The sequence below is a fragment of the Tympanuchus pallidicinctus genome, unplaced genomic scaffold (genome assembly GCF_026119805.1).
Source record: "Tympanuchus pallidicinctus isolate F22 unplaced genomic scaffold, pur_lepc_1.0 scaffold3, whole genome shotgun sequence".
NCBI classification, from domain to species: Eukaryota; Metazoa; Chordata; class Aves; order Galliformes; family Phasianidae; genus Tympanuchus; species Tympanuchus pallidicinctus.
Window position 1 is genome coordinate 28,282,801 of NW_026294747.1, and position 15,025 is coordinate 28,297,825.

A 15,025-nucleotide genomic window follows, 5' to 3' on the forward strand; every position below is an offset into this window, starting at 1 on the left:
AGGTCTGGCACAGAGTTCTTCCAAAAGATACCATCTAAAGCAGACTGGAACTGCACTTACACAATTCCAAGTAGTGATAAAGTCTTAGCATGAGTTATGTTAGCAGCTACTCTTAATGCTTTCTATACTTATGCTCGAAAGCAGGAAATACATACCAAATACAAGAGCAGAAATCCTCATCTGTGCATGCACACATATTTATTTGGCAGTGTACAATAATTGATTTTCAAAGGCACATAGTGGCATTGCACTACACTCCAAGTCCAGCCTTACCACCCTTGTACAGTTTCTCATTTCTGCTGATTCAAGCTAAAAACTTCAGTGTTTGAAAAAACGCAACCATACAGCTCTTAAATATCTCACATACCTGTGCCTTACACTTTTTCTTCCTGCTCTCTGTATCACATAACCACAGAAATTATTCTCAGTAAGCCCAATTAAAAGGTAATAAAATTTGCAAGAAGTTACAATTACATTTGATTTTTCAAGCTTTTTTTTGTGTGTGTGTGTTATTATTTATCAAGTGAAAGGATATAGCACAAACATCCCAGAAGTTGCATTACATAAAACCACTGGAAGGACCAAGATAAAAAGAAATCTTCTCCTATACCAAATGTTTGCATTTGGAGGAGGAAGGGAAAGCTCCTTCTGTTGTAATTAAGTTGAAAATTAAATATCATTAGCACAGCTTTGGAGAAGCAGCAACAGACACTCCTACACAAACCACTGCCAGCTTGCAATTCTAAGTATGTGCAGCTTTTCATTTTCATTAATGGTATGCAGCTACATACAGCAACAGCAAAGTAGTTTTCTTGTTTCTCACCCAGCTATTACAACTATTACTAAGATTTTCTAAAAAAAAATCTAAAGAGCACATAGAGAGAAGTATTTTTCAACCGTGAAAAATCTTTTTGGGTCTTCTAATGATGTTTAGGTATCCTGCACTGACATGCAAAAGTGTTTTTAATGTTCAACATTTTCTCATTCAGAATAAAGAAGAAAATCAAGCAACAAAGAAAAGCTCATTGAAAGATGTACAGCACGGGGGCTAACGCTGCAAGTGCTGCACGGTAAGCTGGAGCCTGTAAAACCTTCTCTTAGTGCCCAATTTAAAAGGAACAACCTTTGGAAAATGGAGTCACAAAGTTAGTGTTCAGGAGTGGTTAACATAAAGCACTGGGCCAAAACAGGATTTCTGAACATCAGGGAAAGACAGACAAGAAGTTCACACGATGACACCCAGGCAGCCAAATGAACAATATTCCATCAAATCTAAAATCATTAGCTACCTGAGAGAGAGTATGTTTTGAGGTTAAATGGAGAAATAACAACAAAAGCTTACATATCTACACAGAATGAGAAGTTTTTAAACCCCTTTCATTTAGCAATAAGCTCTGAAGACCAGAGAAACAAAAATATAATCTGAGGTAAATATGCAGACAACAGTAATATTGTTTCCATGTTCACTTTCCATGCAAGATATCAAGGGCATTCAAATTCTTGAAGGAGTGAGACGTAAGAGTGGCCTGTAAAAACAACGGCTCACTTTCAGTCTCTAAGATCTGAGTTAAGAAAGTTAAGAAAGAAACAAACGTTAGGGTATCAGGGTTCCCCCCCCCCCCGGTCTCACTAATAGCCATATTTGGGAAGAAGATATCAAAAAGTAAGAGTTTCAGGAGCACTTCAAGTAGAAAATAATTTTTATATCCCAGAAAATTTCATGTCTCTGTAACGAGGAATTCAGAGTACAAGGAAAGTAATCACACCCAGGTAACTGAAATCTCATTTGAGATCTCATTTATCAGGCAACCTTAAGTTCAACTTGGCCAAAATACCAAACCAAGTCCTCCAAACATATCTAATTAGTAATCTGTAAAAGCAAAGGGATGCTGCCAGTCTGGAATGTCAGAATAGCTTCCCTTATTCAAAGGACTGTGATAACAGATTAACCCCTCCAATTCTGAGCCCGCTTTGTCTCTGCCTTCTGAAGCCTACCTCAGATACCACAAAGCCTTATCTGCAACAACTCATAGAAAAATGCTACTGCCAGATGCAACAAATGAAATGAGTATTTTATTTGTTTTCATCGCCACAAAAGGGAAAAAAAAAAAACAACTTTCAGATCAGTTCTGAAGCTCCTCTCTACAGAATTCAAATGTAAAACATGACACTGGTAAAGCATTAGCTCAGCCATCAAACCAAGATATGCTGTAGCTGAGGTTAAAAATAATAATTAAGCAGAAGCAGATAATAGGAACAGGTAGAATTATTCTAACCAATAAGCATGACATCAGAAGTCTTACGATAAATGAGTACAGGAACAGTTTACTTGCCTTTTCTTTCTATAGGTTTCTTTCATAATTTTAAAAACCCTACAACAACATCAGTAAAGGAAGGCTGGTACACCAAGTCTGTTCTCTACAAGTTGTGGATCGTCTGGGACATCAGAAAAAGCATATTTTATTCCACTAGTTCTTATACAAGGGGGAGAATTTACACACATTCAACAATACTGGTTTTCCAGAGTCATGTATAAAATACACAGAAGAATATTTGCACTTAACAGAATTCTGCTTTAGGGCTTTGCATTAGCAGCCTGTGCAACCCTCAGACATACACAAGCATCTGTGGAACAGAGATTGGTTGCTAAAAGTTTGACAGTTAAATCATAGCTCTGTCCTCTTTGAACTGCTCCTATCTAGCAGGGAACCTCCGTGTTGTCAAGTGATAAACAGATGTTTCCAAATAAAATTCATTTATGACTGTCTTCTGCCAAAGTTATGCAGTAACTCTGACCAATATGGCTGTGGAGAATGTTTTCTCTTCACAGACCACATTTACTATTGAGTTTTTGCACTACAGAGAAGGTTTGTACAAACTGCTAACTGAAGTACAGCTACTGAGAGGGTGCGTTTTACCTGCTCCCAACACCATTCAACATTACAGAAGAACTTCACTGCAAGGTAATCATGAAAAGCAGACAATTTCCTATGCAAGGTCAGAACAGAGAAATTAAGGACAAAAATTAGCTATTGTCTTGCTAGCTACATCTATTCTTTGGAATACTGCATTATACAACATAAGCAAGCACCCTTCATGCTGAGTCCTTAGCAGAGTCAGGCTGCTATCATTCCTCTAACCACCACAAATGCTGAACGTACTACTCAGCAAAGCAGAGACCCAAAAATCTCCATTAAAGAATAAACATATAGGAAAGTAATCACCTTGGTGTGCAAGGCAGATGCTAAAATAAAACAAAGACAGGCATGGACAGAAACAGAAGGGAAATGCTATCAGGTGGCTTGAGCTTTCACCTAGGGAACTCTGGCTGGTGTGCATAGCAAACCTAATTGCTTTAGCAACCAAATTCCATATGGTAAAATTAAATCTGCTTTGCTTAAGCAACTTCCACAAAGCAAAAATGACACTTTCTAGAGGCTAAGATTGTATTATGTTTTGGTGATGTTTAAAATTCAGTTCTAGAAAAATACGATTAGGCTTGACAGTTCCCTTTCCAAAATTCATTAAAACTGCAAATCCTGAATGACTGCATGGGAGTTCAGCAGTCACTGCCAGCCAGACTCAGTTACTTCTGGCACAGTAAGGAGCACAAAAGCCCTACTCAGTAAGGAGCACAAAAGCTCTACTTGGAATTATAATTATAAATGTAAGAAATACATATTAACATTGTGCACAATGAAAAAAAAATTATTATCAGATGAGAGCCACATACAACAACTATAGCAGATATGGCACAGTAACACATTCATTAGAAACAACTGGAAGAAGCATCGTAGGCTGCTGAAGTCATTTAAAACAGATTGATTAAAATCACATACAAAATGTTTCCTGATAATCTGAATTACTGAGAAAATACAGAGAGAAAGCAGAGAATCATGCCAGCCATCTCCACCACGAGCCATCAGTGGCTCAATTAGCAATGGGAGTTTTTACTCAGGCTTCTAAAAAAGCAACACTTCAGTCATCAAAATTGCAAGCTATCACACTAAAGTAGAATTTCAGTAATTTCATGAGTGGAATTCATTGTAGAAAAAACATTCTCAGCTTTTATTGCATCATCTCCCAAGCATCATTTGTTTCCTCAACAGTACTCCAAGCTTAAGAAGCTTGAAACCAAATTGCATAAAGCATGGCAAAACACAAATCAGTTTGCAAAGCACAGATTTCATTACTAATTGATGAGAAATTGGAGTGTATGGTAGAAAATACTTCACAGATTTCACATGGAGATCAGCAGCATCTGGAATACCTGGTACACACTTGAGCAGCCTAATGTTTTTCAAAAACAAGTTGCAAAATCTATGACAGCTTCACACCATTTTTCTTAAGTTCAAAAATGCTGTAAAAGAAAAAAATACCCTGCAGTAACTTTGCAATGCAATCAATACTAATTTCTAGTATGCTTTTTTTGTTTAGTCTACAACATTTTACATCATTTTCTCTAATCAGATGCTGTAGTATAGTCTTGGTATAGAAAGAAAAATGTTTCCTTCATGTCCAGCTGGCTTTTCCTTCTAACCATTTCAGAACAGGGTTCATTAGAAAACCTGTCAAGCACGGTAACTCAGTTCAACACGTGTATTTCAAAGGGCTATCAGACATGCCAAAAGGTTTTAGCATTCCATGCTCACTTCAATGTGCAAGGTATGTGGATCAACAGCTAAAAGCTCTAAACTCTCAAAGGAAAGCAATTTTCATAGTTACTGCTATGTTACATTTGTGCAGGAGGAGGAATAAGACTGTCAACTTACAACATTAAAATGCAATAAAAATGGTGAAATCGAAATTTCAGGCACTGAGAAGAGATTCCAGTTTCACAAACTGTATGTACAAGTTGCCTGAGATACAAACGTGGGAACTGTAAGCAAGTTATTGTGTCATACTGATTCCATACATGGGATTTGTCTTTATCAGAGAAGTCCTCTTCACTGCCAAAAGCCCTGAAGAGCAAGTGGGCACTCACCTGGCCCAGGGAAGTAACGTACGCCCCCCCTCTGCTTCCTCCTGAGCCAGGGCTTCTCAGGCAGCAGCTGCAGCTCCTCATTTACACCAGCTCAGCATTCCACTGCCATTCTCTGGAGTGGGACCGTTCGTTCCCATGGAAAGAGCTTTGTCTGCTCCCACCATGCTCCTGCGAAGAGCTGCAGGACTTACACAATATGTGAGCCACGCAAGGCTCCTCACTGCGCTCAGCTTCTCACCCTGCAGTTTTGAGATGGGGCAGCTGCTCCTCCAGCCTTGTCAGTGAGCAAGGTGACTGCTCAAACTCGGAGGTGAAAAAGCACCATTTGTGAGTCATGTTGAGGGTGTACCTCAGTAAGGAGCAGTAATGCTGCCAGTTAGGTCTCTGAAGAGCAGCACTTTGAGGAAAAGCTCACAGCCTCAGTGACTCAGGTGTCTGAGGGCACGAGTTAAGACAGATGTAGGATGCATCACCACAGACTAATTTCAATAAGGTATTTTAAATCTGTTAAGTCTAAAGCAATCAAAAACCTTGAGAATAAGCATGGTTTAAATTTTAAGAAATTGAACAGGCTGATTTTTAGAAAAGAAATAAAAAGTTACATAAAAGGGGGCAAAACAAAATTCTTGCCAATATCTCTGTAAAAGACACATTGCATGCCCTGTTAGCAGCAATCTTTCTCCAGTAGTATCTCAATAGTGAGCCCCTGTGGCCTATTAAAAGCAATAGCAGGGCAAGTGGAATCACTGCATGAGAAGTTCTAGTCCTAACAAACTGAACTTTCCACCTTTGGTCCCCACTACAAAAAACTGAAGTGCTTCCACAACTGACCAAAATAAAAACCCACTTACTGATAATAGTAACAAACATTTTACTTGCCACCATTCCCTTTGTTTTAAATATACACCAGTATTTGCATGCAAGCATTGTTTAATTTCTCCTTTTTTAGACCAAATTGATGAGACATGAGAAGGGAAATAAAGTTTCAGTTGGTGTGACTGCAGATACATTTAGGGCAGGAAGAATAAGTCAGAGAAGGCTTCAAGCAGCCTATTGCCAAAATTCACAACTAGATAGAAAACAGATATCTGCCAAGGCCATTTAAAGGATATTTTAAAATTCAGTAACACACTACTTGACCTTTGTTTATATTTTGCTATCCTGTATCAATAACAAAGTTCTTACATGGATGATCAAAAAGCGCTCAACTATCAGCAACTCCTAGTGCTTACAAGGCCTAAACTCTCCGTTAGCTGAAGAGTACAGCAGAGGGCAGTCTCTACATCAATTAAAAATGTGAGAAAAGAAAACAGGTTCAGTTTCAAAAAGTAGCCCACAGATGCAACCAAGGTTATAGCTCTTTGAGTGGTCTGACATCCAGAGGACCCCCAATACACTATGTAGATTTACTACCCCAGCATCCCACTGCAACTTAGATTAATGCTTGACTGCATACACATCTGAATGCCCAGTTCTAATCGAGTCTTTTGCACCATCTACCCCTGCTCTAGAATTTACATTTGATAAAAAAATGACAGTGGACTACACAAGTATCTACAGGCTGCAAGGACAAGTTCTTAAGTAGTGAAAGAAGAAAGACTTTACTTTAATTGAGAGTTAATGCCAAATGTTTAGAAACCTTAAAGCATAACAAATGAAGAGTAACGGAATTCCTAGAATTCCAAGGGTTGTTAAAAGATCTCACAGGACAGACAGAAACACGATAAGACAACAGCCATTTCTTTATCACCTATTCACAGACAGACAAGACTGCAGATTTCTTTGTTTTAAAGGTAAACATGCCAGTCCTTGTTTGGAACTGAGCTTATATTCTCTGTAGAATTAAAAATACCGCTGCTGTCTTAAATATCTAATAAGATTTCCTCTCAAGCTCATCCCTTTAAATTGTATCTTTTTTGGTTTGGACTCCTGCGTCCTGATCTCAAGTTAATTCCCAAGTTTTTCTTTTTAGCATAATAGTTTTAATAGTCAACACTCGTTAATGCCTCACTACATAAAACAGTATTAATAGTAAATAGTAAAAGAGTAAATAGTAAGTATTTGCAACATTAGTTGAATGGGTGAAAGTGATCTTTTTTTTTTTTCCCCTTTTGAATTACTATCCTTAATGCCTTAACCTGCTTAACTCCACCAACACATCACTCTTAGTTACCAGGGGGTGGGAATAAACAACTTCTGACATTTTTTTCTGTCCACAAAAATAAGTTCAGACTTATAAAAATTCTGAAAGCTTCTAAAAGTTCTGAAGTACAAAGCATAAAGTGAAACTACGATTGAGAATCTTTGCACTTTATAGACCTCACAGTTAACTGCTCACCACACCCTCAGAACAAACCAGATTATATTTGAGCTCTTCTCTAGTTATTTATAGGATACTTCTACAAACTATTTTAGATATTCAGGTCTCTGATGTCACAAATTCTCCATTCCTAAACTCGTGTGAGATTATGGTGACAGCTCTGCTGAGCAAACCCCAAACAATTTGCTGCATAAATTTCAGAAGTTTTTCTTCTGAAGTATTTTCACTTCACGATTGCTATTCCCCATGCCCCTTCACATCCCCCAAGCTTTTCTCTAATTACCATCATCTGCACTTGCTTCTTCTGGAGGACACCGCAAGCAAGGCATACCAGCCGCACAGCAGATGTCTGTTTTGTCTATGATACCATTTCAATATTATTATCATGCTGAAATGTATTGCTAGACAAAAGACAGAAACCTTCATTATTATCAAAAACAAACAAACAAAAACCCATGCTAAAACAGAACAAATGCCTTGGGTAGCCATGGTAAGCGTATCCCCAAAGAAATGCACTGTCACAACTGCACTTTGCATAGAAGGGTTATGCTCTGTGACTGTCCATGAAATCTGCTGGAATGTTTCTCATTCCTAAAAATATGAGCACCAACAACAGAAATCAGAATTATGCATAAAGGAAAAAATATTCGGATGCTGCAAAGTTTTGTAGTTTCACCACACTTTGCTGGTCATGTTATTTGACATTTGCAGTATATTTTAATTTCTTCAGGGAAATAACAAATATGTTTGTGCACAGCTTTAACTCTCAACTGCTAGCACAGCACAATGCTGACTAGGCTTTCAAGTGTGCCCTAATTTTGGATCCTTTCAAACAGAGATCGCATAGTTTATGACAAGAACCATGAAAGAGCCTGTCAGTATGGTTTCTTGGACCATTAAGCTAAACTAGCTCACTGCTGCCAAAGAGCACAGTCTCAAAACCCTCTCTCTCAATTGCTGCTCCCTTACCCTCTCCTCTTTTGGGTTATACAACCTATAATACCTGAGCTCTCTAGCTTTCAGATGTCTCTGCAAGTTGCCTTAATTCACTAAGCTTGAAGAACATTACAAAATGTTTTCATTTTTCTGGTTACTTTTTGGTCGAAGTGTCATGCTGAAACAGTTTACTGTAATCAGAACTGTGACCAGACTGACACAAGTGGCAGGAGCAAGAGACTGACACCAGGGACCCAACTCCGACAGAGCTCATCTCACAGCTGTATTCTGTGAATTCATCTACTCTGACCCTTCCCAAATACAAGCAACAGCTACTGATATAAATAAATATATACCCATGAGGAGCTTTTCACTCTAGAAAAAATATCTAAGTCAGTAACCTCCCACGCCTACAATCATTGGTGTAGGTATTTTTTTCCTGAAGGAGGACTGTTAATAATCTGCTGGTCTCTCTTAGAAGAGATAATCTGAAATTCTGAACACTGCGAGTGTGAAATGTGTTCATCTTTAAGCATGCTTACTCCCAAATAAAGGACAGTAAATTGAACAGCTGTGTCTTGAGAGCACTGTTAAAGGAGTATGTACTGAAAAGCAGGAACATCCCTGCACCCTGACAGGTTGTAAGAGAAGCTTGAAGAAAAATAAATTACGGAAAGTATGAGCAGGATTTCACTACAAGATGTGAAAATTGGATGCTCTGTAAATAATCTATAACACTGGACTTTCTAATAAAAATGCAAGAAAAAGCTTTGCAAAAGCTAAAAAAACATAACAGTTGAGGCCTTTATACCTTATAAAAAGTCTTCTGCTAAAATCAAGTGGGCTCTTGGGCCTAATTTTAGCAGTCAGTTACAAAAATTAAGATATAACCTCACTGGGAACATACTCCTGCAAATTGAACACATGAGCATAATAACCACCATGGCTGCAGACCATTTTTCACAGTACAACTCCTCTGTTAAATCAATAAAATGAAATCCAATTTCTGAAAGCTTCTACTTAGAAGAAGTCCTTTTAATTAAGAAAAAAAAAAAATAAATAGAGAACAGCAATAAACACACAGGAATGCATAACTCCTTTCTACACGAAGAGACCAACTTATTTCATACGCAGGGGTGTAGCAACGCTGCCTTTTTCTAGGATGCCCACATGTACCAGTGAAATGGATAAACACCAAAAGTACATTAATCTATACTTTATTCCTGCCTGCATTAACCAGTATACCATTATTCTTTCAAAAAGAAAAGAAAAGCATAGAGATTAGAATCATTAGAATCATTAGAACTTTCTGAAGCATCTGACAATTAAAACTAGTTCCATCAACTTGCATTACCTGCTATGATCAACTGCAAGAATGATCAGCCAGCAAAGAAAATCATAACAGAATAAGAAAATGGAAATCACAATTAAGGAAGGGCCAATTGCTCTTCAGAGATTGAACAAGATCAAAATTCAGATATTTGCCCCACTTTACCTTTCATGCGTATCTTTTATAACAAGTTTCTCACCAGAAGAGTAGAAAAGTAACATATTTGTACATTACCTCTACTTGAAATGAGCACGCATAAAAAGCAAGTTCAAGTCCAATTTAGCGGATGGGAGACAAAAAAGCTTTTCCATAACAAAAGGTTTTTCTTCTTGGCACAGATGTCAGTTATCAGCAACTCAGACATTTCATAGAATGGAAGAGAACAGTAATGCTGGGCATCTTTGCATTTTACCACTCAGTGAAGAAAATTGTACAGGTACTACACAAAAGGGCGCTGAATACCTAACAAGGAAATTAGCAAGCAATGCTTAGAAGAATCAATCACACACCCAACCTGGTATATAAATACTTAAACTTTGCACAATCTTTACATACCAGTGATGCAAACCTGCTTATAAGCATTACACCAACATGATTGATAAATCTCTTAAACAAAAAAACATTTTATTGCTCCAATATTTAAGAACTCAGTCATCAGGTACTTTTAAATCAGAAAATTCAGTGTTCCAAAATAATCTTGCTGGCAAACTTAAAGCTGTCATCTACAGCCACTTCAGGTAGCACTCACTCCACTAATTGCAGGTCAGCTGCATTCCATAGGAACTACAATACCGATTCCTCCGGAATTTCAAGCTTCATAAGAACACATTGTTGCCATAGGACCAAAGAGAAAGAGCTATTAAACTCAGTGCTAAGGTTCTGTATTTCCCGCAATTTAGCTTATCTAAGAATTCGGCAGTTCTGCTTTGGGTTAAAGAATACAGCCTTCAGTCAATTAGTCTTTAACAGGTTTTACAAGGCTAATCCTTTGAATAAAAAGAACCACAACACTTTGGGCATTAGGTACTTCTTTCCTAAATTCACACTTACAGTAAAAATGCAGAATGGAAGAACTACTTGGTAATTCCTCTCACAAAACAATGATCCTGAACGTTGTCCTCTCATGCGGAGACAGCAGATGGGCGCCTTTCAATAGAAAGAAATAGAAAAAAACTAAAAATCATTAATCTATCACCAGTCTGGAGCTCCTGTACTACTGTGAAATCAGGCATCAAGACATTGATTGTTGCTTCTACAGACCACTGTCCAAAGCGAGAATGAATGCTAATGAGGATGGACGTTGGTTTTTCATGAGAAAAGCCAGAGAACGATATGAAAAAGCAGGGGAAGAAAAATGGAAGAGTCCAGAGCTAAGTGTGTGGAGTGAAGCTCATAACCGGAGAAACTTCAGTAATTTTTCATCCAAGCAATAATGAAAAGAATATCAAAGCTGAACGGTTTGAAACTCCCTATTTACATTAAAAGTGAAATCCACTGTCAATGAGCAAGGCTAAAATGATAAAACTGAGGCAAGATCACAACTTGAATGCTTGGCTCAGCACCAACGTTCCTACATGCCCTTCAGAAAGCTGCCACTGTCTTGTCACACAGTTTTTCAGATCAAAGAGGTCAGGCAAACAGTAACAGCAAACAGTGAAAGCCCTCATCCACTGAAGAGAAACTACTTCCTCAGTACTACTGGAGAACACCTTCTTTGATTCTGGTATAGGAAATGTGACAAACACTAAACTAAGTAGAAATTAGCAGCAAACTGGTCTGATGCATCAGCCCTGTAAGCAAGAGGAAAAAGAAGCCAAGTTTGCAGATGAAACTCCTAATACCATGTGAGCCTCACAGCAGCACAGTGGTCTATTCAAAGTCATCGCTGCAGTCATCCTAACAATCAGGTTTACAGAATGGATTTCAATTGAGAAAATTTATCCATACTGTGAACATTTCCATTTCTTGCCTAGTAACTGGGGGAAACTGTTATACCAGCAAAGCAAAGAGAGCCGTTTTCCTGAACGTACCTTTTCAAGATACAACAGCAGCAAGTTTTTGCCATACACTTGTGCAGCACAGCTGAACAAATTTCAGAAGCAATAAAACACACCATCCATCCCTGAATATGCTCACATGCCCATGCATCAAAATGATCTTGTTAAAGCCACTACTTCTTCCTACCAGTTTTCACCTCTTGACTTTAGGGTATCGTTCTGCAAGATGGAAATGATGTTTCCATTTTTCCAAACCTCTTTCCTTACTCACCCTACACTTTTCTTGGTATTAGCAACTCTCTCCACAAAACAACTTGGTGGGATAAAATGACAGTGAACAAACCAGACAGAAGCCTCCCATTCTCAGTTGCAAAAAACTGTAACATCAAAAACATCTGTTCATAAAGCTGTGGTCTCTTTTCATCACCAATACAATTGCTATTTTTAGCTTTTATAAATCTGTAATTCAAATTGTTACCAACTCCTACTGGGTACATAAGAGCCTGTTTACATCTGAATACTAGTCAAAGTGTACCAGAAAATACCATGAGCATTCACTTGGAAAAACCAAGACAAAACGAAACAACCCAAAAGCACTCCAGAACAGTGCTATGTAATCAGCAACAGAAGGTTCAGGAAGACAGAAATACCCAAAGGTAACAAACAGGAATTAAGAGACAAATGTATTCCCTGCATGTCAGATTAAAAATCCAGATGACAGTGAATGCTACCCCCTTTCTCAGTTTGAAAACTGTGGAATTAGGACTAGGATTAGAAATGTAAGGTTCCACTTACACCCGGGAGCTTTCGCATCCTGCCAAACATGAAAACTATGAATATCACTTAAAATGCAGTCCTCTAATGCCATCCAAAGCATATCAGACTACCATTTTAGCAGTCTACCTGATTTGTTTCAGATTATTTCAAGTTACTTATCAGTTGTATTTTGTCAAGTGTATTAGGTCACATTACGGGGAAAATATCTCTCTATTAAAAAGACTATGCTACTCTCTATTAAAATAAATCAGCCAACTTAACACAGAAGTTGGAAAGCTTCAGGTCTTTCTCACGCAAACCAAACAAGGCATAAGTTCACGTGGAACAGTTTTTGCTCATTCTCTTTGAAAGAGCCAAAAGTGTCTGAAATCAGTACTGTGAGTTAGCCAGGACACAAGGTGCCTGAGGAAAGGGGTTGGACCAGATGACCTCCAGAGGCCCAGCCTGTGATTTTGTTTGCATGTGAAACAAAGTAAGGAAGTACACAAAAGGTATGCACAGATAAGAAACAGCCTACAGAAGTTAAATCACACACTTTTAATTTAACAAACAACAGGCTATTCAACAAGAGTTAGAGCAGAAAATGGTTTGCTTACCAAAGATGTGACCTCAAGATTTTACTGAGGACAATACACAAAAGGATCCAAATATTTGTGAAAGAACAAAGAATACATCCAAATACTTTTCAATCAATAAATAAAAAAGAATCCCCATAGGACTGGGTGAGTAAATATAATCAAGAGGTCTGACATGACTGAAATCAAGTTTTCTAATACAATTTTCCACCTACCATTCAACATGATGGCTGCGATAGAATACATTTTAAATTTGCAACAGAAAGGTTTCAGTCAACATTCCCAGCAAGTCAGAAGGGATTGGGATGCTTTGTGTAACAGCAGTGACTGCCGATACAACACTGGAGGATGGGACAGAGCAAATAAAAAAAAAACTAATAGATGACACTGAACTGCCTGGATCCATCACAACTATCAGTGCCTGGACAATAATAAACCACACCGCATAGAGCTTCTGCCTGTTCCTTGCTAACCATGCTAATCACAAATAAAGAAAAGTAACAAGGCTCTCATACAATGGAATGCTGTCTCCAACTCTGAGAGGGCTCTGCAGCAGCTTGCCCAGGTTGTGAGCTCATCTGGACACTGGCCTTAAAATCTCTGCTCACTACTACATACAACTGTCAGTATATGATACTGCATGCTATCATACTAACAGTGAAGCTGTTTAATACAGTCTTTCAGTTGGGTATACTGAAAATTCGATTAATATAGAATTTTAACTGAGAATTGAGATGCCACCTTCTAAGTCAGTAAAATAAATTTTGGAATTGCAATTCTTCCTACTTTAGCTTATAACCAAGATAGCATTGCACTCTGATGCAGTACTCCTTTTCTAATCAGCCTAGCAGGTCACAGCATCTCCTCACTCAGCACGTACTCTGTGATCAATACTAGCACCTCACTTGAAAAAAGCTCCTCTAATAACTGTTCTAACGACTCACAGAGGTTCTCCATCAGCAGCACTGAAGATCACTTTCTTCTCTTCCACTCCCTCTGAGCACTTGTAACATGCACTCTGTGCAACGATAGAAGGAAATAATGCAAGGTTCCAAAATTATGTTTTATGGTTTTACAGAGTGAGAACACGCTAAAGAAGCATTTAATTACTGAGATTTTTTGTTAGAGAAAAACCAACACCACAATCTACATACATTCTCTTGAACAATCCAAGAATGATGCAGTGACTTTACCATCTCATTTAGAACCCAAGCACATAAAAGTGCAGTCACTTTTTCAAATAACATCTGAAAAATACTGACTTCCTGAACAAAAGCTGCAACAGTTTGCATGCCAATTATTCAGCAATCAGCTGGTAAGTCTGGCCACCGGTTTCATCTTTAGTACCAAATCAACTATTCGTGAGCCAAATGGAAGCAGGTAATTTTGATTTTCTACGAGTCTTGACAGAGCTTCTAAATCATACCATCACGTAAACAAGAGTTAACAAATGTTGGGATATGGATATTTGTTCTCCATTACTTCTACTTTACCACTTCAAATTATATTGCTACAACGCAATTTAGTTCAGGTTATACCTTAAGCTCATTTGAAAATAATAAGACAGCAGCCATCAGTGATTCTCAATAAAAAAAAGCCAAATTGCTGAGAAACCCCAAAACCTACAATAACGCCTTCTATTTTCCAACTCACATCTCTGGACTTTGCTTTTAAAGATGAAGACATTTACAGCTTTCGGAACCAAAGCAACCACTGGTCCTTCTGACATACCCTGCTCAACAGAGACACTGTTTAATAAAATGGTTTTATTCCATTCAACTTAAAGACTGTGTTTAGTGAGGAACTGTATTCCTCTGGTTTCCACAAACCACCAATCCTGTCAGCAATGCAAGCAGACTGGAATAAAGCTCCATTGCTACCAAGGCAGTAGCAGTACCTATTCCTGCAGTCAGGCAATTGAGCTATACTAAGAAGGTTCAGGTATCACACAGCTTGAAATGCAGACAGTCAGATTTCATTCATTACTTTCAGAAGTTTTGATCTAGAACCAAAAGATTCACATGCATTTACCCAGTCCATCAATATCAACAACTTGGGATGTATTTACAATCTGAACCTGGCTGATATTTCACCTTAGACAATGAA

General features: G+C 38.1%; 1 protein-coding gene across 1 annotated transcript in view; it reads right to left on the bottom strand.

Annotated features, from left to right (window-relative positions):
- PALS1 (protein associated with LIN7 1, MAGUK p55 family member) overlaps positions 1-15,025 on the bottom strand; it is a 51,864-nt gene that overhangs the window by 26,709 nt on the left and 10,130 nt on the right. The window lies entirely within an intron of this gene.